The 19859-nt window shown below is 40.9% G+C and overlaps 1 protein-coding gene across 1 annotated transcript in view; it reads left to right on the top strand.

Annotated features, from left to right (window-relative positions):
* Positions 1-19859, top strand: part of Wnt2 (Wnt oncogene analog 2) — a 1072327-nt gene that overhangs the window by 944728 nt on the left and 107740 nt on the right. The window lies entirely within an intron of this gene.

The following is a 19859-nucleotide window of genomic DNA, read 5'->3' as shown; positions in this document are numbered from 1 at the left end:
AAAAGGTATCCAACATAGTGGTACTACGCGCAAGTAAAAACGACCCATGGTGTTCCCCGCATAGTGGTACTAATCACAAGCAGTTTCATGGTTGTAATTTGATCATCCCTTGGTCGCCCTTTTTAGTCGCCTCCTACGACAACAGAGGATACCGTGGGTGTATTCTTCGTCTGCGTCCCCCACCCACAGGGGGTAGTAAAGAGGAAAAAGAAGAAAAAGTAATGATCCGTCACTTCGAAAATTGATGTAACGGACAAAGAAAGGCTAGGGCCACGAAGGGCGTGAAAATGAAACTCCCTCGCTTCAAATACGCTAATACCGTCGAGGTCGGAAAAGAACAAGAGTTGACCAAGGGAGGTCAGACAGGATAGACGAAGGTAAGGAACCTGGCACAAATAAGTGGAAGCAATACCAGGACTCAGCAAAGGGACCCGTGGTCGCCAACCCACACTTCCAAGTTGAGAGCCCCTTGGGCCCTTTTGACTTCGGACGGTTTGGAATTCTGACGAACCATTCAATTCTTTCGAATGCGTCTTGATCATTTTGATGCTACTTGTTGTCGACATGTCGCGCGACACTTGGTGAAAGAAAATTCTTCGCCACATTTCCCCCCCAAATATTCTCTATTTGACTGTTTTCGTCCAGGACTCGCCGAGACAACTCACAAGACGTCCTACCATGCCGAAGTCCAGAGCTCACTAACTGTTAGCCGCGCGGCACGGCGGCTTTAGTACCTCAAGATGTCATATCGAAGTCATACTGTTGTTAGATACATTGGTTCCTCCTCACTAAAATAAGATACTGAACGCAGTCTTCGCCTGTGTTGTCTAAAAATTACTTCAATTTTAAAACTTTCTTTCTTTGTAGTACTCACCAGGAAAGGTTCTGACGTATTCTTCTGTTCAAGAAATATCCTTCTGGAGCCAAGTTAGGTCTGTTCACGCAATATGATGGAGATGATTGTGGTTTGTGGGTTAAACTACCGAGTTCAGGGAACACTCGCTCATGAAGTAGGACTTAGCCTGGATTTGCGTTGGTCGGTATATATAGGCTACGTATTTCAAATAATTTAATAGTATAACATGTTAGGTGAAGAAAAAATATAAATGTGAAATCTATATATTAAAAAAAATTATGAACACTAAAGTCAGTCAGTCCGGCCATTCTATCTGGTCGATTTCCTTCATTATTTTTTAACTGAAAGGTATGTATGCACAGATTTGTCATCATGTACTATAAATCACTTAACTTCCACCTTCCTCAAATTATTTGATTTTTTCAATTTTTTGTCTCTTGGAAGCAATCATATCTTTGTTTCTAATTCAGGTACGGAGTTCGTTTTGGCCTAAGAACACTCAGTGGATCAAGCTCTTTCATTTCAGCTCTTAACTATTCAACTTGGTAGATTCTGAGAAAAGTTATGAGTACATTTGTCTCCATGATGAAGATCTTTGAAGGACTTCATAACAGTTCGGTGCGTAGTGTTGTTCCAAGGAACTTTTACTTCAATTTCTTTGTGAGATGTATTTTCAAGTATTTTGTTGACGTAATATTACATTCTATTACCACAGCAGATCATGAGCTTTATTTCAATAACTCGAAACTTTGCAAATACATCCGTGAGGATAGTAATGAACAAAACCCTACTTTGTACATTGCGGGCGGAGCCAGCGGGAAATTGCTAGTTAAATATTCATCTTAATGTGTAGATAACTTATGTGATCGTTGTTAATGGTTAAGGGTATCATTTGCAGGTAAGAAAATGTAGCTCTTAGTCAAAGTAGCTAACTGCAAGATAAGGAAACTGTTATTACTACTGGAATTCCATTAGTCTTTTGGTAATGGTAGTAAATGAGGCGTCTCCTAAAACCGTAACAAGTATTTACGGGACGTAAAACCAATAAAATTATTATTAGTTGCAGTAAATGAGGCTGAGATATCATAAATTAGAATGTGTAATAAAAGTTTTACTTACACTATAGCGAAGACAGAAGTTATCGAGACAACTTCACAAGCCCATATTCGTCTAGCATGATTATTCCACCATTCCTATACACCCCTTCTAGGAAGTGATCCTTGTTCTGTAATTTTAAACTCTTGCAAAGCTCTCCCGCAATGTTCAGTAACTTGATATCATGAGAGTGAACCACAATCTGCAATGAGCTGAATCTTAGCCAAGTCATCCTTCCATGTAGGCCTACCATCATAACAACTTCACTCCAATACATTTTAGAATATTTTGATTGGTCAGCAGTGTTTTGCTTATGCATTCGTTAAAATCATTATTTTCTTGTTGATTATTCCGATATGGCATGTTTCTCTACAGTCAATCTCTTTCTCTTTTGCAGACGCGTGCCAAAATATTATATTAAACATCTGTAGAACAAGGACTTGTCCGCCTCTGTGGTGTAGTGGTTAGCGTGATTAGCTGCCACCTCCGGAGGTCCGGGTTCGATTCCCACCTCAGCCATCCTGGAAGTGGTTTTCCGTGGTTTCCCAGTTCTCCAGGCAAATGCCGGGATGGTACCTAACTTAAGGCCACGGCTGCTTCCTTCCCTCTTCCTTGCCTGTCCCATCCAATGTTCCCATCCCTCCACAAGGCCCCTGTTCTGCATAGCAGTTGAGGCCGCCTGGGCGGGGTATTGGTCATCCTCCACAGTGTATCCCATCATTATTTTCGTGTTGATTATTCCGGTATGGCATGTTTCTCTACAGTCAATCTCTTTCTCTTTTGCAGACGCGTGCCAAAATATTATATTAAACATCTGTAGAACAAGGACTTGTCCGCCTCTGTGGTGTAGTGGTTAGCGTGATTAGCTGCCACCTCCGGAGGTCCGGGTTCGATTCCCACCTCAGCCATCCTGGAAGTGGTTTTCCGTGGTTTCCCACTTCTCCTCCAGGCAAATGTCGGGATGGTACCTAACTTAAGGCCACGCCTGCTTCCTTCCCTCTTCCTTGCCTGTCCCATCCAATCTTCCCATCCCTCCACAAGGCCCCTGTTCTGCATAGCAGGTGAGGCCGCCTGGGCGAGGTACTGGTCATCCTCCCAAGTTGTATCCCCGACCCAGAGTCTGAAGCTCCAGAACACTGCCCTTGAGGTGGCAGAGATGGGATCCCCCGCTGAGTCCGAGGGAAAAACCAACCCTGGAGGGTAAGCAGATTAAGAAAGAAAGAAAGAACAAGGACTTTTTGATTGTAAACATAGACTACTTATTCCTAGCAGTTTTTAATCCTGTTATAAACTTATAATCATAACTGATTTAGGATACGTTCATGTTATGAAGAAAGAGATTCGGCAAGGAAAGTACTTGCTATCCCATCCCTTCATGAGAAAAATGAAAATTTAATAACAAAACTAATAAATGTTATTGAATTTACTTCCCACTAACTACTTTTACGGTTTTCGGAGAAGCCGAGGTGCCGGAATTTAGTCCTGCAGGAGTTCTTTTACGTACCAGTGAATCTACCGACACGAGACTGAAGTACTTGAGCACCTTCAAATACCTCCGGATTGAGCCAAGATCATACATGTGAAGATGAGTTTAGAAGGCCAGCGCCTCAACTGTCTGAGCCACTCAGCCGGGAAGGGAAGAAATTAACATTTAATACGAATAACTGTTCTCGGCTCGTTTCGGTAGTATATGGAGATTCTTAAATACGCCAGCCTCGAATTGGTACATAAAATTGATAATCGTATGGAACTAGCGTGTGGATGCATTTTAATCTGGCGGCATTTAGTCGTTTCGACGCTTCGATTTATTCTAGTGGAAGGCAAGAGTAAACAGGATTTTTGTTGTGTGGCCTATGTCGGAGTTTTAATTTAGTCGGGTGAGAACCGAATAAATCACCGGACATATTTGAGATACCAATATCGTAAGATATGGAGTGTCAATTATTCTCATTTCTGCCCTTCATATATTTTACTTCCTCTACTGGCCGTAACTTTAATTAAGGTACAGTCCCGGCGTGCGACTGCTATTCAAATTAGAAACCGCGAAGCTATCATCAGAGCTGCCGACGGTGGGGTTCAAACTCGCCATCTTTCGATTGTAACCTCGCAGCTACAAGACGCATACCGCGTAGAAAAACCGCTTGACATTTTTTAAAATTGTTATTATTACTGAAAGGAAGTAAGTATTTGGTTTTACGTTGCTATCGACATTGTGATCGAGACCTCGAAGCCTCCCGTTTTATGTGGCACCAGAAACACCCACATGCATGGCGCATGTCATGATCATAGCCATGGGACCTCCAGTTTTCGTTGGAATCGTCTCCATAGTGACGTGACCTGTTGCGAAGCAAGGGTACACAAGGAAATTTACAGGTTCTTTCTTGTTAACTTTGCATTATAGAAATTATATTTTTCAAAATTAGTAAGTGTTTCTATCACTTGTGCCACGCAAGCAGTGTCCCAAGGTATCAGGAAATTCGGCATGAAGAATGAGGTCATTTAAAGATTATTTCTTGATACGTGGACTTTCTGGAATTACAAGTTAGTCTATTAAATTCACCTCAAATGTATTATGTAGTTTCATTCAGTATGTTACCAGCCTAGCACATTACCATCTTCTCCTCAGTATAGCAGCAAACACCTCATAAGTCAATGGTTAATTCCAAGGTAAGGGTGACCTCGTGAGATGACCATAAGAAAATTCATGTAGCATTATCATTATGAAGCATGACTTAACATGTAAATATTACAACACATTTAGCAATTTAACAGGCGACTCAATAATAATTAGTTACCACTAAGTTGGAGATACAGTAGAAGAAAACCGGGCAATCACGAAGAGGCGCCAGGTGCAGCAGCCAAAATAGTTATGTTAACAAACGCGTGTTGGGAAGGGCAAAGTCATCACTTAGCTGTGTGGTGCAGTAGTTTAGTTAGGCCTTTTACCACCATAATAATAGTAATAATAACCAGTTAAAGTGAAATTCATAATTATAATATAAGAAACGTACATGAGTATCACACGAGTTTCCATCGAATTAGAAAGGTGGATAGTAATTGAAGGGCATGTTACTCTACGAGCAAAACATAGCTATCAGTGCATATCAAGATTCTGAATGGCAAAACGTTTTAATTACTATCAGATAATTACTTAATTAACAATAGTCTATATTCACTTAACGTGCTGTAAAATCAGATTGTGTGTTTTACTTGTATATAAATCACGGTCTCCGCCTATTTTTTAATATATTTATTAACAATAACAACAACTTTGTCGACAATTTCGGACATTACAAGCAAAACAACAAATATTCGTGGTGCTGATTCCAATCTAAATTCACTAATGAGAGGTAGGACAACTTATACTTTCAAATATCTTGATTCACAAGTTTATATTATATTGTTCTACTAGAAACCTCAAAAGAGTTACTTTTATCAGATTTATAGACGATGTAAATACTATTGCTCTTCTGATCGTCTTTATATCGTGATGATAATTAGTTGAATGCAATCATTTCCACCATCTTCAGTTATGCTATAAAATTCATTTTCACGATAAACTGTACGACAAACTGACATTCACTTGTTAGCGATAAATATAATCCATTATGCATTCTTCACAGGGCTTACACGTCTGATTATCCCGAAAGATATACCGCACCAAATTAGTTCTCTTTCCATTTAGTTGCAGTGAACTTGTGTTATCAGTTCAGTAACTTAACCTTCAATCCTTGATCGTAGTACAAGTTGAAGTCTACTTTGATCAGTTTGTGAATTCGGACGATGACCAATTCGTGAAATGTAACCCCTATCACTCATGTATCATCATAACTAATTTAGCGTTCCAAGGTATCAAGGAAATTTGAAATTAAGAATGAGGTCATTTGAAGATAATTTCTTAATAAGTGCATTTTCCAGAATTACACGTTGGTCTATTAAATTCACCTGAAATGTATTATATTATGTTGTTTCGTTTAGTATGTTACCAGCCTAGCACTTTACCATCTTATTCTTAACTAGCAAATGTACCCGTGCTTCGCTACGGTATTCTAAATTGTATTCGAATATCGAAGTAAATACTGTACATGCAGTAAATTACATAGATTGTTTTACAATCGCATATCTCTTAGCGTTATCTGAGAAACAACATGGGGAGGTCCCCATACGCTGTTTCCAATGTAAACTCTTTGTTACGGATTTGTGATGATAACGGCAGGCTAACATGCCTACTGCCATTCACAATCCAGTTTGGAAGTTTACATTATCATTGCAGGCCCTATTGCCTACTGCGCGGTCACAATCGATTCGGGGAGTTTTCGTTACAATGGCAGCCCCCTTTCCTACTTCCACACAGATAACATTTAAGGAGTTTTTATTATAATGGCAGGCAACTACCCTACTATCAGTCGAAATTGAGTTGTGCAGTTATCATTTAGTGGGTAAATTGAGTTCAAAATTTGAATAGCGTGAAATTTGGGTACATTTGTAACGTTTTACATTACTTTTTGCCTACTTATGTATAAGCTAGAATCATGAAATTTGGTCCACATATGGCCCTTGATTGTTCCAATGTGCGAACCCAACTTGATGATCCTATCGTTCATATAAGTGTGTCAAACAATGAAATTTACTTGTAAAAATCACCAAATTTACGAAGAATCCAGAAATACGGCCAAATCTAACGTATATGGCAGAGATACGACAAAATGTCATAGGACCAAAGTTGTAGATCACTCCGAATTGAAGGAGATTGTGCCATCCGTTTTGTGATACGGCTTACCGTTTAGCCAACAAATAGCTCAAAAGGAATGTCTGCACAGACATTAAAATTGCCTCCATATTTCGATATCTTTGGGGGGTAAAAAATGAAAAATTTGCACATCTTGGAATTTTTCCGTCGGGTAGGGATCAAAAGCTATAATTTTACCAAATTACAATTTTCTACCTCGTCTGGCAGGTTGTGCCACCATCTTGATTTGGGGGGACGGGGGATAAAAATTAGGAAATTCCCGAAAATTTTTAAGCCCACGAAACCTATAGGTTGTCGTTTTGGATAAATTAGACGACTGCGTTCTTATGCTGAGCCCAAAATTTGAGGCCCCCCAGCGTGCCCCCTTGTGGGAATTTTGAGAATTTTTGATTTTTCTAGGGATCCTGGGGTCATCAGCTTCTCCCGTACCAAGTTTCAAATTTCTGAGATTTCTGGAAGTGCCTCATTAATTCACGTTTTTTCATTTTTAAATATTTATATATACATCGCTCCAGACCGACTTGCTTTTATATATAGATACAGAATCAAACACCTCTGAAGTCAATGTTTGGTTCATCAGTCCATAGACTGGTTTGATGCAGTTTCCCGTACCACCCTATCCTATGTTCTTCTCATATTTATGTAACTACTATATCCTACGTCTACTCTAATCTGTCTGTTATATTATTGCCTTGGTAGACCCCTACCGTTCTTGCCACGTACACTTCCCCCATGAACTAACTTGAAAAGTTCTGGGTGTCTTGAGATGAGTCCTATCATTATATCTCTTCTGGCAAAATTCTGCCAAATAGTTATCCTCCCATCATTTCGATTCAGTATCTCTTCATTCGTGATTCGATCAACCGATCTCACCTTAAGCATTCTTCTGTAACACTACATTTCAAAATCTTGTATTTTCGTTCTGAGCTATTGTTCATGTTTCTCTTCCATACAATGCCATACTCCAGACGAAAGTTTTCAAGAAAACTAATTCCTATATCAATGTTCGAAGTGAACAAATTTCTTTTCTTAAGAAAGGCTTTCCTTACATCTACTAATCTGGATTTTATACCCTTATATCCGACAATCGCTAGTCATTCTACTACTCAAGTAACCATATTAATCCACTTCCTTTAAGACTTTAGGCTAATCTAATGTTTCCTTCATCATCTCACTTCGTATGGCAGTATTCAAAATTGCATTTGTTTTCGACTTATTTCTACACATATTCTGCAGACTCGGATGAAGTAACTATCATCGGCTAGTGCATATCCAGATGCCTTACGCTTCATCAAAATGTAAGATTTCGATTGTTTCCGTGCAGTCAGGATTTGCCATTAAAGATAATATTGCGGGTGTGAATGAGACGATGTGTGGCACTTTCAGGGGTATCAAGAATATTTTACTTCCAGAATATCGAAGTGGAATGAGTTAATCGATGATGATGCTTGTCGTTTTAATCGAGGTCATCGGCCCCTGATGGTACGAAATGAAATGACAAAACAAAAGTTTTAAATCATCCACTGACCAAAAGAAAGAAAAAGATGACATGAAGAATGAATGGATGGACATGAACCCAAAATAATCAGTGAATCCTACCCAAAAACTACCAGAAAGAAAGAGCGTTACCGACCAAGGGACAATTCTAAAGTACAATTCTGATGATTATGATGATGATGATGACGACGCTTGTTTTCTAAAGGGGTCCAAAATCCAGGTTAACGGCCCTCATAATGGTACATGTCGCTAGTAAAGTAGAACCATGGTATTTGTCATGTTGGGGTACTAATCAAAAGTAGCGAAGACTCACGGTGTTCCACACATGACGGTACTACTCACAAGTATTGTACGTCGTACAGGTAACGCAGACCTATGGTGTTTCTTACACAATGGCGCCACTCATAGCCAACGCAAACCGATGAGGTTCCTCACCTAGGTGTACCAGTCACGGGTGCCGGTATTCCCGTGGTGGTCCTCACATAGTGGGTACTAATCACAGGCAACGCAGACCCACGGTGTCGCTCATATAGTGGTACAACTCGCAGGCAACGCTAAGACCCGCGGTGTTGCTCACTTGGGTACGACTCACGGGTACTGGAAACCCACAGGCGAACCAACTCTATGCTGCTAATAATCACAAACCTGTTTCGTACCTAATATAGTGGTACTACTCGCAAGTACAGGCAACACATGGTGTTCCCCGCGTGATTGTACTAATCAAAAGTAGTTTCATGGTTTTAAGACAATCATCCCTTGGTCGTCCCTTTTAGTCGCCTCTCTCGACAGGCAGGGGATACCGTGGACGTATTTTTCGTCCGCGTCCCCCACCCACAGGGGTAGAGAGAGAGAAAAAAGAAAAAGATAGAAGGGATCCGTCACTTCGCAGAGGGTAGTGTGTTTTGTCCGCGAGAGGTACTTTATTTCCCTCAAGTCCGCCGACAAGCCGGTTAGGACCCCCTATCATCCACCTGGGACGCGCCACGTGGAAGTATCACCTCTTCCCCTGCTACGCCAGCGTAGTAGGTTCGTGGAATAAGAATTGGCCTGACCCTATCCCAAGTTTCGAAGATGACATTAGGGATTTAGCTCATGATGTGCGGGAGGAGAGCGAGCAATGTACTGTTTTGTTTGTCCTTTTACAAGTTGATCTACGTCGTACCGACACAGATATATTTTATAGCGAAAATAGGAATTGAATGGGCTAGGATTGGGAAGGAAGCGGTCGCGGCCTTACGGCACAGCTCAGCATTTGCCTGATGTGAAAATGGGAAACCACGGTAAACCATCTTCAGGGCTGCAAAAATTTGGTTCGATCCCACAATCTTCCGCATGCAAGCTCACAGCTGCACACCCCTAAGAGCACGGCCACCTCGTTCGGTGATGTACTGCTCCTCTCATGGCTTCCTTTCTTCGCAGAGTTCAAGCGATAATTGAAAAATACGTCCTTATACGAGTTACTAGACGAAATCGCGGGATGGTTCGGTTTTCAAGTGAAAATGTATGTTCCAGCCACAGTATAAATATCGTCAGAAGTTGTTAACCCACTACACTGAAATGGTTTTACTACACTTGGTGTCAGTTAGTCACCTTTACCACGGCAACGTGAAAAACGGCTAGTAACGCCATATATAATAATACGTTGAATACACAGAAAAATGGCACAGATTTTGATTAAATTGCCATTTGCGGTATCATACACTATCCATCCATTTTACAAGCAGAGCCCACAAATAAATAGAAGTACTTCCTTTGAAATACAGCAATTCTCGTTATCTCTCTATTGTCTTCCAATTATAGTGACTAAGACGAGGCCATTTATGTAATGCTTAATGTAACACGGCAGTAACATGTTTTGTGCATTAAACCATAAAGGGATGTTTCTAACTAAGCTATTAATGGACCAAATACTATCGTACCTACTGCTATACAGGGAAATCACACGAAATAAAGGATTTACTATAATTCTTCCCCGTTAATACTGTTAGTTTTCGCAAAAGCGACAGTGTTTACAAGTTATTCTAGTAGACGATTTAAAAAAAGGGATAGCATTGGGTGGATTCGAACCCTTACAATTTATATCCTATCGCTCATACATCCCACTGTTGGAACAGCTCACACATAACCTCCACTTAACGATGACTGAAAATCAACATCCTGTGTCCAGTCGTTCGGCCGGATCAGCAATGGAATGATGATGATGATGATGCTTTTTGTTTAGAGGGGCCTAACATCTAGGTCATCGGCCCCTATGGTACGAAATGAGACGACATGCTATTACAATTTAAAAATAGTAAAAAATTCATCCACTGACCAGAATTCAAAACGTGATGATGAGGAATGAACTGATGAATATGAATTTAAAACAATCAGTGGATAAGCCGCGCAATGCCTCACATTCCCAAAAACATTACTGACCAAGGGACTGCTTCCAAAGCCCAATCCTGAATCGATGATGCTTGTCTAAATGGGCCAATATCTATGTCAACAATCCCGCATAATGGCACTTATCGCTAGTAAAGGAGAACCATGGTATTTCTCAAGTTGCGGTACTAATCAAAGGTAGCGTAAACTCACGGTGTTCCAAACATTATGGTACTATTCACATGTATTGTACCTCGTAAAGGTAACGCTGACCTATGGTGTTTCTCACACAATGGCGCCACTCATAGCCAACGCAAACCGATGAGGCTGCTCACCTAGGTGTACTAATCACGGGCACCGGTATTCCCGTGGTGTTCCTCACGTAGTGGGTACCAATCACAGGCAACGCAGACCCACGGTGTCGCTCATATAGTGGTAGAACTCACAGGCTACTCCCAGACCCGTGGTGTTGCTCACATGGGTACGACTTACGGGTACTGGAAACCCACAGTCTACACCCACTGCTGCTACGATTCACAGACCTATTGTGTACCTAATATAGTGGCACTACTCGCAAGTAAAGGCGACCCATGGTGTTTCCCGCGTGATGGTACGAATCAAAAGTAGTTTCATGGTTCTAATTCAATCATCCCTTGTTCGCCCCTTTTAGTCGCCTCTCACGTCAGGCAGGGGATACCGTGGGTGTATTTTTCGTCTGCGTCTCCCACCCACAGGAGGTAAAGAGAGTAAAAAAGAAGAAGAAGGGATCCGTCACTTCGAAAAATGAAGTAAAGGACGAAGAAAGGCAAGGGCCACGAAGGGCGTTAAAATGAAAGACTCCCTTGGCCTCGAATGCTTTAATACCGTCGGGCTCGGAAAGGAACAAGAGTTGACCAAGGGAGGTCGGACAGGATAGACGAAAGTGAGGAGCCTGGCACAAGTAAGTGGAAGCAATGCCAAGACTCAGCTAAGGGCCCCGTGGTCGCCAATACACACTCCCAAGTTGAGAGCCCCTTGGGCCCCTTGTAATCGCCTCTTACGACAGACAGGGGATACCACGGGTATATTCTACATGTGCGTTCCCCACCCGCAGCGGGTAGTGTGTTTCCCTCAAGTCCGCCGGCAAGCCGGTTAGGACCCCCCTATCCGCCACCTGGGACGCGCCACGTGGGAGTATCACATCTCCCCCTGCTACGCCAGCGTAGTAGGTTCGTGGCCAGATGAAATGAAATGATATTTGAGAGTGTTTCTGGAATGAAAGATGGCAGGGAAAACCGGAGTACCCGGTGAAAAACCTGTCCCACCGGCACAAATCGCACATAGAGTGACCGGGATTTGAACCACGGAACCCGGAGGTGAGAGGCCGGCGTGCTGCCGCCTGAGCCACGGAGGCTACTCCACTTAACGATGAGGTATGTTATTAACGGTTTTATCGTCGATCGAGAAATAGAATCTGAGTGATGTCTACAAGCCAGATACTAAGTTATGTACGGTATGCTTCCGTTTCATGCCGACTATGGAACAGGTTTACCGTCAGTAGTGGGTCTCTAATGTAAGGATTCTTCGATTTTAGCTAGCGGGCAAGTTTTCTGCAGCTTAGTGTACATCAAGCAACCACTTGAATCCACGGCTTCTCAGTTCTATCAAAAAGAAAGAAGTCCAAGCTTATAGTTTTGTATGACTTTTGATATCATGAACATAGTCATGGGATCATTAATTTTACCTGGAATCCGATGCATAGGGACGTGACTTTTGACTATTCATTTGAAAAATCCAATATGCTTAGTCCGGGAGTGGGATCGCGCTAAAATAACTCCTGCGGGGCTAAATTCCGGTACCTCGGCGTCTCCGAAAACCAGAAAAGTAGTGATTGGGACATAAAGTCAATAACATTATATCTACACGAGGTTTACGAGATGCCGGAAGTTTGTACCACAAGTGGTCTATTGCGTGGCGGTTAATCTACTAACACGAGGCTAGCGTGTCTCAACACCTTCAAATATCACCGGACTGAGCAGGGATCGAACCCACCAACTTCGGCTCAGAAGGCCAGCGCTTCTACCGTCTGAGATGCTTATACGTGTAAACTTGTTCAGTATTAAGAAAAAATATCAACAGTAACATTTCTAACACATACTGATCGGGAACTTTATTTCGACAATATCACATGGTACGTATTACATCAAATTATGCGGTCGGTATCTCACTACAGCCCCTTTCGAACTTTTTTCATGTTAAATTGTTTTGATGGCAGTCGCTTAAAATTAAACTCAGAATTCATATTATTAGGAATAGTTCATTGTCATCCAGTGTGCATCATAAGGCGCAGTGGAGACTACATGCCCAATAAGGAAGCAGGATATCGACAGAAGGAAGGGCGGAACGAACTGTCTTGTGTAACTTCGTCAACTCCCTGTTGGCACTTGCCAGTAACTTCCATTTACATCGTGGTATGTCTCGTAGGCAGTACGCTGCGTAGGAATATACACTTGATATCTTCAACATTTTAGTTCAGCCGTGGTTATTACCTTATCTAACGTCGTAAGAACCTGAATAGGCTAATGCGTGGTGGTACTAAGGTGATCGAAATATATTACTCTAAGAAACTAATGCTGCTTAAGTATGTAAAATAGCTGTATGCGAGCTATAAATTAAACGTGGTACTGGAACCTGATACTTGTACATTGCTCGAAAGAAATTTATGACATCGAACATAAGTTCGAAGAGTACTCATCTATTTGAGTAAGATTCTGTGTAGTGTAATTGTGATTCATGCGTAGTTAAACCTACTCGAACCACACTCTGCTTTAGACTACTCTAATTCATTACAGCTATTAATATGCACTTTCTTGAAATAAATTTCACTCATTTCCAAGTAACGTAAATGAAATTGAGGATAACATAATAATACACATCAGACCACAGAAGTGTATTTGTCTTTTTTTCTCCATTGGCCGGTCGTACTGAGGATAAGGGACCAAATCTGTTCCGAAATTTCTCAAGGTAAGTACAGGTTATATCCCACACCTTCTGTGAATTGTATGAAAGTGAAACGGAAATCCACAGCCTGTTTCCAGTGATTCGACCGGGTCAGGAATGGAATGAATTAACCTCCTTATTTAGCAGCGAGGATAGAAATTGTGCCGGCTGCCGAAGCCTGTTGCACTCCTCTGGGGCAATGATGACTGACTGACAGATGAAATGAAATAAATAATAATGATATGTTTACCTCCCACCAACTACTTTGGACGTTTTTCGAAGATGCCGAGGTGCCGGAATTTTGTCCCACATGAGCTATTTTACGTGCTAGTAAATCTACCGACACGAGGCTGACGTATTTGAGCACCTTCAAATAACACCGGACTGAGCCACTCAGCCCTGCGAAATAAAATGATATTGAACAGTGTTGTTGGAATGAAAGAAGACAGGGAAAACCGGATATCCGGAGAAAAATCTGTCCCGCCCCCGCTTTTTCCAGCACAAATCTCACATGGAGCGACCGGGATTTGAACCATGGAACCCAGCGGCGAGAGGCCGGCGCACTGCCGCCCGAGCCACGGAGGCTCTTGTGAATTATGTTGTAGATGAATAGACTGCATATATTTAAAAATGAAAATGTACTTTCTTGTACAAGCAATTCCTTATTATTATTATTATTATTATTATTATTATTATTATTATTATTATTATTATTATTATTATTATTATTATTATTATTATTGCCGTGTTTTGGTGGATCAGCAGAGGTGAAAGAAGGTGCGGGCTGGGATGGGTCTAACTACAAGTCCAAAAGATGAATTTAAAATTTAAATAAAGGTTATATTTTCAACAGATAACAAGATTTAACCATTTTTCACTAAGTGAAATAACAATGAATATTCAGGTACAATAATAATTTTACAAGCGAAAACACAAGTTAAGGTGTCTTTACAAATCCTGGGCTTCGAGCCCCAATTTGACAATCCTTGAGCTCTCAGCTCACAACCACAAAATACCAAAGTGCAGAAAACCCCTAATTACACGGAGCACTTGCTCCCACCTAGTAATGTCAAGCCTCCTAGAGGCACCTTTCAAAATACCGGAAAGAGCTGACCGCTCTCAATCTTTCAAGCCTATCAAAGGCAACAACCAACATTACTATCAACTGCCCTCAAGGCACACCTATCAAGAAACAGGGATATCTAGTACCCAATCTACTGGGCCTTCGTGGAAAATGAATAGATTCATTAAATGGCCCCAAAAAATAATCAAGATGAATGGAGGCGTGTACTTGCACTCCTACATGAAAGCTTGTTAAAACCTAAGTGGCGTTAATCCGATACACAGGGGCTATTCCCATACTACAAGTCCGAAAGATGAATTTAAAATTTAAATGAAGGTTATATTTTCAACAGATAACAAGATTTAACAAAAATAAGAAAAATAATTTAACACATTAATGAAGAGAAGGAAATCGGTTATGAAAACGTAGTCACCTCAAATCCAAATTGAAGGGGAGCTCGAGAGGGTAAAGCACTCTCTATTCCCGATTTACAGTTAAAGTAATAAGAAAGTGTTTACATAACCCGGCACTAAGTTACATTTTTAAACAGGTAGGATACTTTGAAAAGGTTTCGAACCTTCCCCGGTAAACTGCTGACCAAGAAAGAAATAAAGAGGTTAAAAGGCCATTACCTTTGCTGAAGAGCTGCTGCTCGAAGGAAGAGGCGCAACCCGCCCCCTGCTATACTTCCATACACTAAGCAAGATGTTGTTGAAGTGTCGACGAGCCATGAAAATCAGCAGTTTTTAAACCCTCATGGAAGATTCGAGACCTTTCATGAATAATTAAGACACACCCACAGGCGTTTATTGGTTCCCCAAAAGTTACAGGTCAAAAATTGAGGAAGAAGGACACTATTGGTCCAAAATTAATTAAAGAAATTCGGGATTAGCTAAGTCCAAAACTGGCGGAAAGAAAGATTTATATTGTCAACCTACAAATGAAAGAACGAAATTTAGTTATAGGAAAACTTATGAGTATAAAATATCTTCAAGAAAAGTTCCATCACTTCGCACCAGGGTGCATGATCATAGTTTTTGGGAGAAACATCTGTGAGAGAATGTCCACACTTCTTGATTAGTAAAAAAAAAAAGCAATTCGAAATTAACACAGTGACATCTTCAGATAAACGGTTGAATTAATTCAGTTTTAAAGTTCAGAGTTTCAGCTGTAGAGGAGTAATTTAAGGCAGAAAATTCAAATGTGCGGCGTATAGGTGTACCAACCGGGACAATTATTATTATTATTATTATTATTATTATTATTATTATTATACCACAGAACGGTGGCCATTTCCTCTTCTCCTCCTTCCGCTACGACCTGCGTAAGACCATTGGCAGCTTTGCAATGGTTTGGGTTTATTTCTCTCCTCCTTCTCTACCCTATTCCTGTACCTATATCTGCCAATGAGCTCTCGCATATTGCTTGGTGTATATTTATTTCTCCTGTTATCTGTCCCTTCCACCTTGAACCACATCTTAGTCCAGTCTTTCTGGAGTTCGACAACCCACTTAGTTTCCGTCTTTCCTCTTGTACCCGTTGTCTCCCATACTCTTCCATTCATTCTCTCTAAGCCCATCCTGATCATTCATGTCGAGCAAATCTTGCTCTTTTGAGTCTTATTTCTTTCGGTACAGTTCGCCCCTTCATTTTCGTTCCGACATTTCACCTCCTCTTTTTGGCCCCATTGTCTTCCTCAGGACATTTCTTTTTTCTTTCACCACCCCATAATATCTTTCTGGTGTCATCGTGTCATCATCTCGGCCGCGTACAGTGCTGCGTTCCTCATTGTTACCTTGTAGTGTCCGAGCTTTGCGTTCGTTGATATGTATGGAATGCTACTTCCTAAGCACCTGATGTTCACAATTTCAAGACCTTTAAGCAATAACATACACTGAAATGCTAGTTAAATTATTCGCTGGAAATGACATCTGTAAATTGAAAATAAATGCAGCAACGTGGTATGAAATTTAGCATTTCAAAAAAATCGAAACATAAGGACTTAATTCCAGAAAAAAATACGAAACTGGAACAGATATTTATTTATTTATTTATTTATTTAATTTATTTATTTATTTATTTATTTATTTATTTATTTATTTATTGAAATGATGTTCGTTGTTTAAAGGAGCCTAACATCTAAGGTCATCGGCCGCTAATGGTACGAGATGGACGACATATGAGAATTAAAATTACAAAAAGTATCCACTGACTAGAGATTAAAATAAACGGTGATTAAAAATTATTATGAGATGAAAACAATCAGTGGATCTAATTCGCAATACCTTATTTTCTAACAAAATCATAGAAAAAATGTGCCAATGGAATAAGGCCTTGCCTGGAAGTACAGATATGTATATAATTCAAGTTATAAGTTAAAATAACACATTAAATACGGATACACGGACTAAAATAAAGTCAATGGGTTGAAAGCGCAGTTCACACAAATGCACTCAGACAATGGACATTATTTTACACGGTAAAAAAGACAACTGCTCGTCATCTGAAAAGATGAGGAAGATGGTACTCGGGAGGTTTGCTTTTTTTTTTTTTTTTTTTTTTTTGCCTATGGCGCAGATCGACCAGGTCCTCGCACTCCGTAAAGATGTGTACCACGGTAAGATGGTCATCGCAAGTACACGCCGGAACAAACAAACAGACACGAAAAATAAAAACCAGTGATACGGTATTGAATTGACCTATATATAATTTCGTGTGGCTATTTCTAGCCGAGTGCAGCCCTTGTAAGGCAGACCCTCCGATGAGGGTGGGCGGCATCTGCCATTTGTAGGTAACTGCGTGTTCTTTGTGGTGGAGGATAGTGTTATGTGTGGTGTGTGAGTTGCAGGGATGTTGGGGACAGCACAAACACCCAGCCCCCGGGGGCCATTGGAATTAACCAATTAAGGTTAAAATCCCCGACCCGGCCGGGAATCGAACCCGGGACCCTCTGAACCGAAGGCCAGTACGCTGACCATTCAGCCAACGAGTCGGACATTGAATTGACCTAAAACGGATAACTATCTGAAAAATTGGCAAAACAAACGAAATTACAGACAGCGGACCCCGTACAACTTTATTTACATAGACTTAAGTACTAAGTCATTCATTCTCATATTCACCCATGCATTCATACAACCTGGCTACATACTTAGGAGGAAATCCCGGCAAGATCTTCTAAAAGTGGCTAATGTCATGCAGTTCCTAACACTCAGCGGGAGAGAATTCTATAACTTGGAATGAACGGTTATACCTGATGTTCGAGTTATGGGTATGGTAAGAGAGGAGTGAGATCGAGTGTAATGTTGATTGGAGGAGAGGTAGCCGAGATCTGAGGTAAAATACTGCGAGGTTGCTTCATTTAAAAGTTGGAAGATGAGTGTAGCAATGTGTAGGTAGATCATTTCAAGTACTTAAAGAATGTGTATTCTTTAAGAATGGAAGGCTTATATTCTTCCACCGCTTTTTACACACTGTGATAAGGTGAGGGTAGTATTCACTATTGTGGTTTTGCGTTGTGGTTGGAAGCTTGTGTGTTGTGTTGTTTGTAAATAAGGAGGAATATGCTGGGGTTAAAACGAACATCCAGTCCCACAGTCAAAGCAATTAACCAGACGCGATTAAACTCCCCGACCCGGCCGCGAACCGATCCCGGGACTCAACGCTAAATATTCAGTCAAGGATCCGTACTTCCACGGCTAACGGTATGGTAACTAAAATCGAATTAAATAATTACAGAGATAATGCAGTGAGCTCTCGCTTATGATCAACAGGATTGTAAGAAGGTAGTGAATTCACAAAACGAATCTATCCTTAAAATAGCTCAGATTTAGGCTGCAACTTTCCTTGCTGTACGGCAGTGAAAGATAGTAAAACTCAGGATATTTTTTATAAAGTGGAGATGAAAATCAAGAAGTTCGTGGTTTAACGTCGCATGAACTTGGATATGCTTTTTGGACGAGACACAGTAGAGAGCTATGACTGAGAAGGAAGCAACTGTGGCCTTAATTTAAGTAGAACAGGTGTAAAATTCAGGAACATCGGAAAACCATCTTCAGGTCAACGAATAATTGGTTCGAATCTACCATCTCTCCCTACAGCCTCACAGCCCGACCCACGGAGCTAACTCGCTCGGGGGCGTGAGAATTATTACTGGTGAGAATACTGGCAGGACTGTGCTTCTTTTGAAGATATAGAGACTTTATTAAGATCATTTAAAGCATAAACCAACTGCGATACAGTTATTTCTTTTAGTGAAGTTTCATTAAAATCTAGAGCGTATGCTTGGCTGAATGGTCAGCGAATGGCCTTCGATTGGGCAGTGAAAGGTGGGAACACTCGGGATATTTTTCATAAGGAGGAGTTGGAAAACGCCTCCATTCAGTCCTCCCTTATTCGCATCAGGAGCAACATACATAAAAATTAGAACAAAGGAAACATAAACATATTTGCAATATATCAACCCAAAATTTGGTGACGTTTATGGTTTTCGTTATGGGTCGTGTATTTTAATCTTAAATGAGGAATTCCCTTGTCTGGGCGTTTATGATGTCCACAAGATCCCTGCACTCATTCACCACACACAATGCCATCCTCTTCTACAATAACACGCAGTTTCTTGTACACAGCAGATGCTACCCACACTCGTCGTAGGGTGTGACATGCGAGGGGTGCACCAGGCTAAAAATACTCTCACGAAATGATATATTGAACCCTTTAACGTCCACAAAAGGTCATGGGTTGAATATTAAAAACATAACATGTTTATATACTTTAGTTATAATCATGATTATACCTCATTTAAGAGAATAATCTTGTTATTTGCTTTACATTCACTAACTATTTTTACAGTTTTCTGAGACGCCGAGGTGCCGGAATTTTGTCCCGCGGGAGTTATTCTACGTGCCGCGAATCTACCGACACGAGGCTGACGTACTTGAACACCTTCAAATACCATCGGACGGAGCCAGGAATGAACCTGCCAAGTTGGGGTCAGAAGGCCAGGGCCTCAACCGTCTGAGCCACACAGTCCGGCTCATTTAAGTGACTAAACATGATTTTACCTTTTATTTAGTTATTGTTGACAGGTAGGTTTTTAGAACATCATAACCTGATAGATGAAATTGGTAGATTGTACGATATTTAATTCTTTTATATATGTTCGGAAATGGAGCAATTAACTCACAATTAGAATATTTTCATTGGTACAGTCATTTCAGTGCTAGCTGAAGACAATTGTTCCTGTGTTCACAGGA

This window comes from Anabrus simplex, chromosome 4 (assembly GCF_040414725.1).
Source record: "Anabrus simplex isolate iqAnaSimp1 chromosome 4, ASM4041472v1, whole genome shotgun sequence".
Classification (NCBI taxonomy): domain Eukaryota; kingdom Metazoa; phylum Arthropoda; class Insecta; order Orthoptera; family Tettigoniidae; genus Anabrus; species Anabrus simplex.
The sequence above is the reverse complement of the archived record's forward strand: the minus strand, read 5'-3'. Positions and strand labels throughout refer to the sequence as shown.